Below are 12,623 nucleotides of genomic sequence, written 5' to 3' on the forward strand. Positions count from 1 at the left end.
GTGAAGTCCTTCCTGCAACTCATTCTTCTCCCTGCCAATGAGGATGCAGGGGAAGGAGCAAATCGGGCGGCCATGGTTGTATGAGCACTCGCATTATGCAGTGTCAGCGAGCAGAGGGAGCCTCTCAATAGAGACTGTGTTACTCCAGCGGCGGCCTGAGTAAGATGCGGCACATCCGCTACGAGTGCAAACAAAAAGACATTGGATGTTGGAATATATATATATATATATATATATATATATATATATATATATATGTGTGTATATATGTGTGTGTGTGTGTGTGTGTGTGTGTGTGTGTATATATATATATATATATATAATTTTTTTTTTTTCATAAATCACTTATGCGGACACGGACACAGTCTGCTCTCCTTTGTGGGCAGTCTGATGTAAAAGGACCGCCTGTCTGTTTACACCCAACTTCCATGTGATCCGATCCACCAGAGGGATGGAGAACGGATCCCCATCTGTCTGTTTTTAGCAGACAGGATCAGATGGGATGTTGGCAGGCGTCAAACGACACATGTCCGTTGACACCCGACACTTTATAGGGGAGACTGGAGGATCTGATCTTGGCTGCCTGAAAAACTGAGAGGCAGGAAGAAGACAGGACAACCCTGCAAAGAAGAGTTTTACAGGATCCAGCGGGCTAAAGTGAGGCATCCAGGGCCATCTTTAATATTGATTGGACCCTGGGCAAACATTTTCTTGCTCTAAACCATACAATAAATAGCAGCTAGACTCAAAATAAGTTTACTAAATAAGATCAGCAATTGCGATTGGTTGCCAGAGGTATCATTACCACTCACTGACTGGCTGCTAGAGGTCACAGCACACACTCACCACCAATATAAAGGGGGCTTCTACATGGACCACCAATGTAAGGTAGGATACGAAACTGACCGAAAATGCAAGTTTGGATTTTTTTACCGATTACCAATATAAAGAGGAGTTTCTACACTGGCCACCAATGTTATTGAGATTTTCGCTGACCACTAATGTAATGGGGATTTACACTAACCACTAATGTAATAGGAGCATTCACAGTAACCACCAATATAAGGAGGGATTTACACTGAATACCAATGTAAGAGGGACTTTCACACTGGCCTCTAGTGTGAATGAAAAGATTGTACAACAAGCCCCCATGTAATGAGAAGATTTACACTGACCACCAATGTAACAGACATTTAGCCTGCTTTCACATTTGTGTGTCTGACACCACAGAAACGTGCTGCCCTTTAGCAGATACACAGCAGTGCCATTAATTGTTAAGGACACCCTCACGCATCTGCTGAGATGTGTGTATTCACATGCACCAAAATTCACGATATTGTGGCTCCATTTTATTTTACAAAAGGGTTCAACCCTTAACTTACTTGCTTTTGCAGAACAGGCTGATGTTAAGCTTAATGACCACTGTTGGAGGCAGGGCGTTTAAGCATGCCCTTTATCTCCCCAGTGGGCAGCATTCAGCAGAAGTGATGGTGGATATGACCTTGGGGGGCATGATATACATATGAATGCTGCCTCTATTTACATATCAATGCAGCTGGTCTGTGACCATTTACATATTAATGCCATTGCTATTTACATATCAATGCAGGTTATTTACATGTAAACACAGGGTCTGCAGGTGAGTCATCTGTACATGGCAATAGAGCAGAGCTGGGCAGCATTAGTAACAGAACTTCACACTAAGATATATTGGGACACAGCACAGGACTAAAACTTCAAGGGACAAGGGAATTTAAACTGGGATTGTTGGCAGGTATGAAGCAGCTGCTTTGGGCCCCACAACAATGATGGAGCTCAGGGCAGCTGCCCCTTTTGACCTACCTTAAAGACAGCCATGGATTCACCCTTCATTGCAGGCAAATTACCTCACTAAGTGCTGGTTCACACCATGCGGAGTGCATTTCTGTGCGATGCAATTTTCAGGTCATTAATTTGAATGGGCTGAAATCACACTGGATCACACCAAAAGTAGTGCATGCACTACTTTTAAAGATGCGCTGTAACCGGATTGTATGATACTGCGGTACCATGCGATGACATGCTCCGCCCACACGGCCGCATCATTCATTCACATTTTCCTGTGAAGGCGTAAACTACAAGTACTGTCAGCCATTGTGGCTGATGGCTTGTAGTGCTCAATGAACTACAAGGGCACTCTCGTAGTTCATTGATCTTCCTGCCATTCAGTAAATGCCTGCTCATATCGGAGGTAGGCAGGCAGTGTACTGAGAGTCTGCAAGATCCTGCTATTGGACCCGTGATCTGCTGATCGTAGGTGGAATGCTTTACAGGATGCAATATAAAAAAAAGAATAAATGCACAGTTTTTTACCTTCAAAAAGATGTACATTGAACATTTTTTTAACAAAAGGTAAACTTAGCCTTTAGGTTCACACATATGCAGTGCAGGAAACGCAGCGTTCCCTGCACGTTTCCCACACCACATTACAATTGCACTGTGTTTGTGATCTGCTGTGGGTGTCAGTACAAAGTTAACAACACTCCAGTGAATTGCAAACAGTGTGGTTTGCCTGCACTAGATCGCATGGTACAAAAAGAGAATGTGATATGGTGCTATTCCAAAAAAGGTTCCTGCACTTTTTTTGGTGCGATTTGGGCCCATTCTAATTGAATGGGCTCAAATTGCACTGCACTGAATTGCGTGAGTTACACAGAAATGTGGTGCGGTTCTCGTGTGATTCATATGCGGGTGTGAACCGGGGATTAAAAATGTCTAGATTGTTGATGATGTTTGCTTCCTTAATATGGGCCTACACAATGTCGTGACCTCTGGTTTCTGTGAGGTCTATTAGGGATGTTGAATATAATCGCAGCATTGATGCACCGTGATTCAGATGTTCACGATGCTGCACCGATGCTGCAAGTTGGCTTCAATCTCTGATGACGTCATCCGTCGCTCCGCGTGGTGCTCTGCCTCTCTGGGAGAAACAGAGGCAGAGCCTGCATGGTGGATAAAGCCCCTTCCCCTTCACTGAAGTCAGCTGATGAGATGACAGCCAGTACAGTGCAGGGGGAGGAGCTTGAGGAGACCTGACATCAGGAGAGGCTTCACTGGAGGCACCAGAAGGAGAAAACACACTGAGCAGCATGGAGGAGGGGGAATCAAGTGACACTGAGAGTAGGTGAGTGCCAGTGTCACTGATCCCATCCCTCCACTACCATCACCCCTCTGCCTGAATCCCATCAATCCCTCTGCCACTGATCCCATCCATACCTCTGCCTGATCCCATCTATCCCTCTGCCACTGTTCCCATCCCTCTGCCACTGATCCCATCCATCCCTCTGCCACTGATCCCACCATTCCTCTGCCTCCGGAGAAAAACTGAGTTTTTCTGACTGCTTGAATTTTTGGATAAAAAGTTTTAACCATGCACACTTGCGCAATCAAAACAAATCGTGGACAGTATAATGGTAATCGAATTGTGAGACCAGTGAAGATGCGCACCCCTAAAGTCTATACAGATATTGAATTTCTTTTTTATTATACAGGATTTATATAGCGCCAACAGTTTGCACAGCTCTTAACAAAATGAAGGCAGGCATTACAGTGTTAGGGGCAACTCTTAAACAAGTTGCTTTAAGTTTATATTGCTTTGTCAAATTATTGCTTCTATAGGAATTAAGACACAGAGTCAGAAATCCGTGCATCAGTTTCTGAGCATAAAGGACTGCTCCCTTTAATTCTTTCAAAGGCCTTTTATAGGCAGCTCTACAAGCAGTAATCTTATCGGCATTACCAAATGAGGTTAAGGTACAAAGAGTTTCTTATCAGCGAACATGTAATGATTATTCCATCTAGATATAGATTGATACGTACACAGAAGAGAAAAGCACAAACAATTTAAATAGAACAATTGATACGTACACAGGTAAGAAAAAAGCACAAACAATTTAAATAGAACAATTGATACGTACACAATAAAAAGTGGAACTCTAAGTCATTATTTCCTTGTCAAAAGAAGTTTATTGAGTATACAATGTTATAAAGATACATAAAGTAAGTTTACAAGGATCTATAAAGTAAGCTCATTGTTTTACAGTAGGGTTTATATAGGTAAATATCATGAAATTTCAAATATTAAACATTGGGTTCACGTAAACCTAAATTAAAGATATATATCATTTCCTTAGTTACTTTTGTAGGTATTTAAATGATTTATACCTACTATACATATTGTTTACAAGTAGAGTGTATATAGGTCAAATAAATTCTGATAATGAGCTTTAATCGTAAGGTGGAGAAAAGGAAAGAGAAAGAAGAAAAAGGGTTGAAAGGTAGAGGTATGGTCCACAAGGTTGTCCCGCTTGTCAGTTTATTATTCTTTTTAGTTCTCTTTGAAGCCTTAGAATGGGTGTCTCTGTAAGTCATTTAATCTGTTACCATGGCAACAGGACAGAGTCATTGAAGTTTGACAGGAACTGTTGTTTTATCCAAGGATGCCAAAGTTTTTCAAATTTTGGAATTTGATTTTGATCGATGGCTACCATCTTAGCATGGGACATTGTATTATTCATTCTGTGAATTGTTTCTGCTAGTACCAATGTAGGAGATTTCCATGCCTTGGCCACTGTTTGTTTTGCAGCCGTTATTAGTTGGATCATAAGTTTGAATTGAGAGAGTGTTAACCATTCCGGTTTTAGATTAAGTAAAGTTAAATATGAGGGGGCATGGCCAAGATGGCGTGGTGAGCGGCGGCTTTGGAAAGGAGCTCCGCAGATCCGTAACTTTAATCCGGATCCATCGGCACTAACCACCCTATTTTATTATCCCTGCTGACCGAGGGGGAGCTGGGGAGGACCTGTCTGCTGTGGGGAGAGAGGAATTGGCTGCCCCTGGGCCGCGATCGGCATCCCGCTGACGCTCCGGGCCTACCTCGGAGGACTAGGCCGAAGCCGCGGCCTTTCCTGGCGGGCCGCGCCGCGGACCGGGAGCTCCTTTCGGCACTCGGATCTGCTGGGGAGAACCATCGGCTGTTGGGGACCTTGGATGGGGCCGGGACGGATGTCCCTGGACTTTTATTAAGCTGCGCTTAGGGCCTGAAGACTCTGATCCCCCCCCACGTTTTACTAGGCCGAGACCGCGGCCTTTCCTGGACATCCGGAGCCGCCGGACCGGCGCAGGGGGGGCCCGAACCCCGTGGCCTGGAGGAAGTGTCCCTGAAACGGCTGGGGACAGCTGCCTGGACAGTGGGAGAACCCCTGGACACTTCCACCCCTGACATTTTCCTTGTACAGGAGAGCGGCTAAACCAGAGACCCCCTGTCAGCCTGTGGTGCATGAATCCTGCTCTATGCAGTTTCAGGTGAGGGGGAGGGGTTGTTGCTGGGCCACACGCTGCACCATACCTCTTACCTGACTACCCCGGACCCAGCAGGGGGGCTCCCACGGCCAGTTACTGATCACTATCCAGATATAGGCCCCAGGCACCTGAATGAGGCGCAGGAATTCCAGCGCAAAGCACAGCAAAGGGGGTAGGGGGTTGACCTTTCCGCCACAGTCGGACTTACCTCAGACACCCACTTGTCCCCCCCCGGAGACTCTTAATACGTGCAGTCCCCACAGAGCCTCGCGGACGAACATTATGGAGTCGGATGACTCTCGGCCCCCCTGGCTGGCTGACGTCATGGCGGCTATTGCTACTTGTCAATCTACGTTAACAACAAAGATTGAAGCCGTTCAACTGGACATGGGTCTAATCCGCCAAGATATTGACAAAATCAGGTCACGAGTCACTGAAACAGAGCAAAGGCTGAGTACCACCGAAGACTCCATTGCGGAACATGAAGCATCACTCCGTACGCTTCAGATCAAGGTAAAGGCCCTTGAATATAGAGCCGAAGACGCGGAGAACAGGAATCGGCGCAATAATCTCCGCATTGTTGGTCTACCGGAGGGGGCGGAGGGGAATAATCCTACCTCCTTCATAGAGGGTCTGCTGCGTGACCTCCTACCCGATGCCCGATGGTCACCTTACTTCGCGGTTGAGAGGGCGCACCGCATCCCGCCGAGGCCGGGGCCTCCTGGACCCCCTCCCCGCACCTTCATTCTCCGTCTCCTTAACTTCAGAGACAGAGATGAAGTTCTCCGTGCCTCTAGATCTGTGGGGGACCTCAGATTCCAGAATACCAGGCTGATGATCTTCCCCGACTACTCGGTCGAGACCCAGAAGCTTAGGAAATCTTTTGACCAGGTCAAAGCGGCATTGCGATCACGTAACATCCGTTACAGTGTACTCTTCCCTGCCCGCCTGAGAGTTCAGGACGGCGAGACAACTCGCTTCTTCACTACACCGAGAGAGGCCTCTGCCTGGCTCGACACGTTGCCACAGAATCGCTAATGGTCTTTCTGGTATGTGCTCCATGACTTTTTTCATTGGTCCCTCTCCACAGCTTAGATCTGGGTCTGAGTTATCACACGAACTACTACATGGATGATTTCGTTATGTTACACAGGTTATGCCCAGTTCAATCCATGGAGTGTGCGGATCTGTGGGGGGATCACTGGTTATCCTTATCAGGGAAATGCTAAGTTAATGCCCCTGCCAAAGAATTTGGCCAGGAGACTGTTGGAAAAGAAGTTCCACTGCACCTGTTTGACTCCACGAGGAGCGTTGGAGTCTTTGTTCTGTATCTTCTACTATAAGATGGATCGAAACTACTGTGAGGTCGCATTACCGGACACTTCCTTATGTCTGACTTTCCACGTCCTCACAGCCTGCTGCATTACAAGCGGAGTTCTCACTTGTGTAGGGCCGCCTGAACTGCTGCTCCCCCCCCCCGTGTGAAGTCTCGGGGGGTGGGCTTGCCTCTTCCACGGACCCCCCGTTGCAGCCGGCGAGCTGAATAAGTTTGGGATGGATACCCACCTCAGTTTTGGGGGGTTGGGGTGAAGAAAGTTCCCCTAACGGGGCTTGTTTCATTTACTTTGGATACTGGTATCCTTTATCTGTTTTTAGTTGGGTTTATTTGTTTTTGTTTGATGTTCATACCAAAAAAACTTAACTTATCAGCATTGCATTGTTTTCAGATGTGTCCGTTTTGGGTCCCGGGGTCCAGTCCAAGAGCCGTGATCTCCATTGATCCTAATATTATTAATATTCTTGACAGATATGTCCTCCCTTAATATTATCTCCTGGAACACCAGGGGACTAAACTCCCCGGTCAAGCGCTCCCTGGTGTTCCAATTTATTAAATCTTATAACCCGCATATATGTATACTCCAAGAAACACACTTAACAGGACGTAGGGTTATGGCTCTTAAAAAACCTTGGGTGGGCCACCACTATCATTCCACGCACTCCTCTTTCTCTAGGGGTGTTACTATTTTGGTATTGAAGTCACTCCCCTTTCGGCTCTTGGATTTGGCCCTCGACCCTGATGGCCGATATGTCATTATGCATGCCAAAATATATTCTTTAATGTGGACCATTGTGGGCTTGTATTTGCCTCCCCCGGCTTCCTTGGTGGTGCTCAACCAGATCACTAGCAAGATAGCCGATTTTGCATCTGACAATACTGTTATACTCGGTGATTTTAATCTGGTCCCTGACCCGGATTTCGACAGGCTAACTCCTGCGGGACATCATTGCTCTGGGTTGGCTGAGTGGGCAGATACCTATGGCTTGACGGATGTCTGGAGGTGGCGTCACCCCCAGACCAGGGCATACACATGTCACTCGGCCTCTCACAGAACTTTTTCCCATATAGACTTGGTCTTTGCAGGGAGCCAGGTACTCCCACGGGTCACAGACATACAAATCCTCCCTAGGGGTATTTCCGACCACGCACCCTTGCTGTTGTCTTTGGATCTCTCCCTAGGCCCGGTGGCAAGGGTATGGAGGCTCTCCAGATTTTGGATCTCAGACACTGCAGTAGATTCCCAATTTAGGACGGAACTCCTAGACTTTTGGGCAGTAAATGTGGGCTCGGCAGACCCCACAGTAGTGTGGGACGCCTTTAAGGCCACAACGCGGGGGCAGTACCAGACCATCATTGCCAGAGTCCGACGAGAGCGTAGGGCAGATTTGATCAAGGCTGAGCGGGATGCGGGCAGTGCGGAGGCTCTTTTTGTTCGTACCCGAGACCCTGTGCACTATTCGCATCTACAACTCATGACAAAGGAGGTGGTGCGTCTTCGTACCGCTCTCACCCAGAAGAAAATGTTGGCTCAGTCTCAGCGGATTTTTGAGCAGGGAGAGAGGTCAGGCCGTCTGCTGGCCTGGCTCTCCAGGGAACAGGCTGGTGGGCCGAGTATCTCATGTGTTAAAGACCTATCGGGACAGTTGATCCATACACCGGAAGGGATAAATGGCTGTTTTGCGGAATTCTATGAATCCCTCTACAGCTCCAGGGCAGACTATAGAAGAGAAGATCTAGGAGCATACTTAGATGATATTGACATCCCAACCCTTACAGCTACGTACCGCGACAAGCTCGACGCCCCAATTATGTCTCTGGAAATACTCCGGGCACTTAAATCAATGCAGTCAGGGAAAACACCGGGTCCTGATGGCATCCCAGTGGAGTTTTACAAACAGTACGCAACAGAACTAGTTGATAAATTACAGGACCTCTTCTCTGCGGCGGGGCGTCTTAAAAAACTCCCGGACACAATGAGTGAAGCAATTATAGTGGTGATCCCCAAGCCGGGGAAGGACCCCACGTTATGCTCCTCGTATCGCCCCATATCCCTTCTAAACGTCGATGCAAAGGTGTTGGCAAAAGTGTTGGCCAACAGGCTTAATTTGGTCATTACTGCCCTCATCCACAGGGACCAAACGGGCTTCATGCCCGGAAGGGGAACTGATATTAATATCAGACGCCTTTATACCCATATAGATAGAGCGGATGAGGCGACTAAGGGAGTGGTGGCCTCACTCGACGCGGAGAAGGCCTTTGACTCCGTCGAGTGGGGTTACCTATGGGAGGTGCTCTCGCGATTCGGGTTCGGCACGGGTTTTATGAACTGGCTCCGCATGTTATATCATGGCCCCTCAGCTAGAATACGTACCAACGGATGCTTATCGGGGAAGTTTAGACTCTTTCGTGGCACGCGACAGGGGTGTCCTCTCTCCCCGGCTCTATTTGCTCTGGCGATGGAGCCCCTGGCTATATTGCTGAGGGAAGATCCGGGTGTGAAGGGTCTCCAGGTAGGTCCAATTGAGGAGAAAGTGTCATTATACGCGGACGATGCTCTGCTCTATTTAGCGGATGCGTCGTCCTCTTTACAGACTGCACTGGACCTGATTAACCGATTCGGTGGGTACTCAGGGATACGTATTAACTGGGACAAGTCGGTTCTTTTCCCGCTCCACCCCTCGACCCCTAGGGCACCACACCCACAACTCAAATGGGTAGATGACTTCAAATATTTGGGGATCCAGGTTAGCGGCAAAGTCCAAGACTACATGGATAACAATTTGCGACCACTCATGACACAGCTTACGGCTAGATGTGCTGCTTGGCGTTCCCTTCCACTGACACCTGTTGGCAGAGTTAATCTGCTAAAAATGATCTTTCTTCCCAAGTATCTCTACTTCTTCCGTAATACACCTATACACATACCTGGGACTTTCTTTCGAAGGTTGGAGAGTCTGCTGATACATTTTGTCTGGGCCGGGAGGCCACCTAAGGTGGCCAAGCAGATTTTATATCTCCCGCTCTCGGGGGGGACTGGCCCTACCGAACTTTCAAATCTACTATTGGGCAGCTGTTCTGGTCAGGATTCGGTGGTGGTTTTCCCAGCCCATACAGAATCCGGCGGTCACTCTGGAGGCAGCTATTTTGGGTTCCTATGCGGCCCTGAGCAATCTCCCGTTCCGTGGACTTAGAGCCAGCCTGACCATGACAACACTGATGCGAACTACCGTGAAGGTATGGCAGGAGGCTAGGAAAATATATAGGAAGCCCAATTTCATCTCACCCCATATGCCCCTATGGGGTAACCCTATGCTCCCCCACTTTTACAGCATACCGGATCCCTCGCTTTGGGCAAAAAAGGGAATTCTCACATTAAAACATAAAGTCAAAGAGGGTAGACTTATGTCTTTCCAAACCCTGAGGCAATCTTTCGCTATTCCGCTCTCCTTCCAATTTAGGTACTGGCAGCTGAAACACGCCTTTGAAGCTCAGTTCCCTGCCCCCCTCATTCTGGAACCGGACTCCATTGAACGGCTCTTGACTTCCGGCGTGATGGGGAAGCCCCTCTCAACATTATATCTTTACCTTACAGTGGAATATGATGCCAAATTAACCAAAACCTGGGAAAAGTGGAGGGTCGATGTTCCCTCTTTGAACGAGGAGGAGTTGAAGGAGTGTTTAATCTCCTACATTCCCTCCATGATAGCTGCAAAAGATAGGTTCATACAATTTAAGTTCCTACACAGAGCGTATTTCACCCCACAGAGACTGGCGCGCATTTACCATCAAAGAGATCCCAACTGTCAGAGATGTAGGCAGGAGGAGGGTACTTTCTGGCACATGGTCTGGTCCTGTCCCAAACTTCACCCCTTCTGGTCAGCAGTGGCCTCCACAATGAGCAGGGTCATAGGCTCACACTTGCCGGTTGATCCTCAGATACTACTGCTTAGTCATTTGGAGGAAGTGGAGGGAGATAGATATAGTAAATTGTGTCTAACCTTTGCACTACACTATGCCAGGCGTGAAATCTTATTGCGATGGAAACTAGTGGAGCCTCCTACTCTGGCCTCGTGGAGAAGGTCGGTGAATATGGCACTTCCTCTTTATAGACTGACATATGAAAGTAGACAATGCCCAGGAAAGTTTGATAAAATCTGGTCCTCTTGGGTTGATGCCTCCGGAGATTCTGAACCCCCATCCCCATAACCAAGAAGTGAAACATTTTAGAGGACATCCTACATCTCATGGTCATTTCTCTGATGCTTGGCCCCCCTCCCCTCATCCCCTCCCTTCCCCCTCCCTCGGTCCCCTCCCCCCCCTTCCCCCGTCCTCCCCCCCCCCCGACATCCATACTAGGTTTGACTGCATGTTGGTTGCCTACTTTATTCCACCTGAAGAGGTTATTACGCTTTAATGCCATAAGAAGTATTGCTAGGTGTAATTTCTGACTTTGCATGGCTGACATGTCTGCTAAATAGTGGCTTTTGATTGAAGGCAGATCCTGTTGTCACTTTTCTCATCGCATTGACTGTACTAATTTATTGTATTGTAATGCTGATTTGTTCAATAAAATCTTCTGTTAAAAAAAAAAAAGTAAAGTTAAATATGGATCTGGTTGTATTATTTTTTTAAATATTTTAGATGCAATCACGAAGACTTCCTTCCAGAAGGTTTGGATTACTGGGCACGTCCACCATATGTGTAAATATGTGCCTATTTCTGGGCATCCTCGAAAACAAAGAGCTGAGGTATTAGGTGAATATTTTGCCACTCTAGCGGGTACAAGGTACCAGCGAGTTAGGACTTTATAATTTGTCTCCAGTGCTAAGATGTTGGGTGAAGATGACTTAGATGTGAGCCATATGTTAGACCAGTCCGTGTCTTCTAAAGTTCGTCCCAGGTCCTCCTCCCACCTCTGAACGTAAGAGGGTCTATTAAGATTTGCTACTCCATATAATTGATTATAAAGTGATGAAATTGTACCTTTAGCAAATGGATCTTTTGTACAGATTGATTCAAAAATGGATAATTGGGATAATGGTGTATCCCCCTTTAGGAATGGTGTATAGAAATTTTTGATTTGGAGATATCTAAATATCTCAGAGTTTGGTAGATCATATTTTTCTCTAAGCGATGGGAATGAAAGGAATGATTTAGATGCTATGAAGTCATTTAGTGTCTGAATGCCTGATGTTGTCCAAGCTTTAAAAGAATTTGGGTAGATCCATGCCGGATAAAAGGCTGGATTTCTGATAAAAGAAAGGAGAGGATTGTGTGGAGATTGTAACTGATATTTGGTTTTTAGTTTATCCCAGAGAGATAAGAAGTGTTTAGTTATGGGATTATGAATTTTAAAGCGGTCTTTAGGATCAAGCCATAATAAATTTGATATTAATAGAGGGTCATTTTCTGAAGCCTCTATAAATACCCATAATGGGATTTCCTGTTTTGCATGGTATTTGGACAGACTGGCCAAATGTGCTGCTCTGTAGTAGTTAGTAAAATTAGGGTATCCCAGGCCTCCTTTATTTTTGGGAAGATGTAGTGTGTGTATAGGTATACGTGGTTTAGAAGAGCCCCATATAAACGAAGTTGCTCTTTTTTGTACTATTCTCAAAAAATAGGAAGGAATTGGAATAGGGAGGACTCTGAATAGATAAAGCAATTTGGGTAGAATAGTCATTTTGATTGCATTAATCTTCCCTATCCAGGATTATTGCCAGGATACTGTGTCAAATGCCCTCTTAATATCGAGAGATAGAAAACATAAAGGGATTTTCCGTTTTTTAGCAATATGTGCCAATAACACTGCTCTGCGTATATTATCGCCTGCCTGTCTATTTGGCATGAAGCCTACTTGATCTCTATGTATTAATTTTCCTATAATGCTATTGAGGCGTTTTGCTATTATTTTTGCTAATAATTTAATATCGAGGTTTAACAG

The sequence above is a fragment of the Aquarana catesbeiana genome, linkage group LG05, assembly GCF_042186555.1.
Source record: "Aquarana catesbeiana isolate 2022-GZ linkage group LG05, ASM4218655v1, whole genome shotgun sequence".
Lineage (NCBI taxonomy): Eukaryota > Metazoa > Chordata > Amphibia > Anura > Ranidae > Aquarana > Aquarana catesbeiana.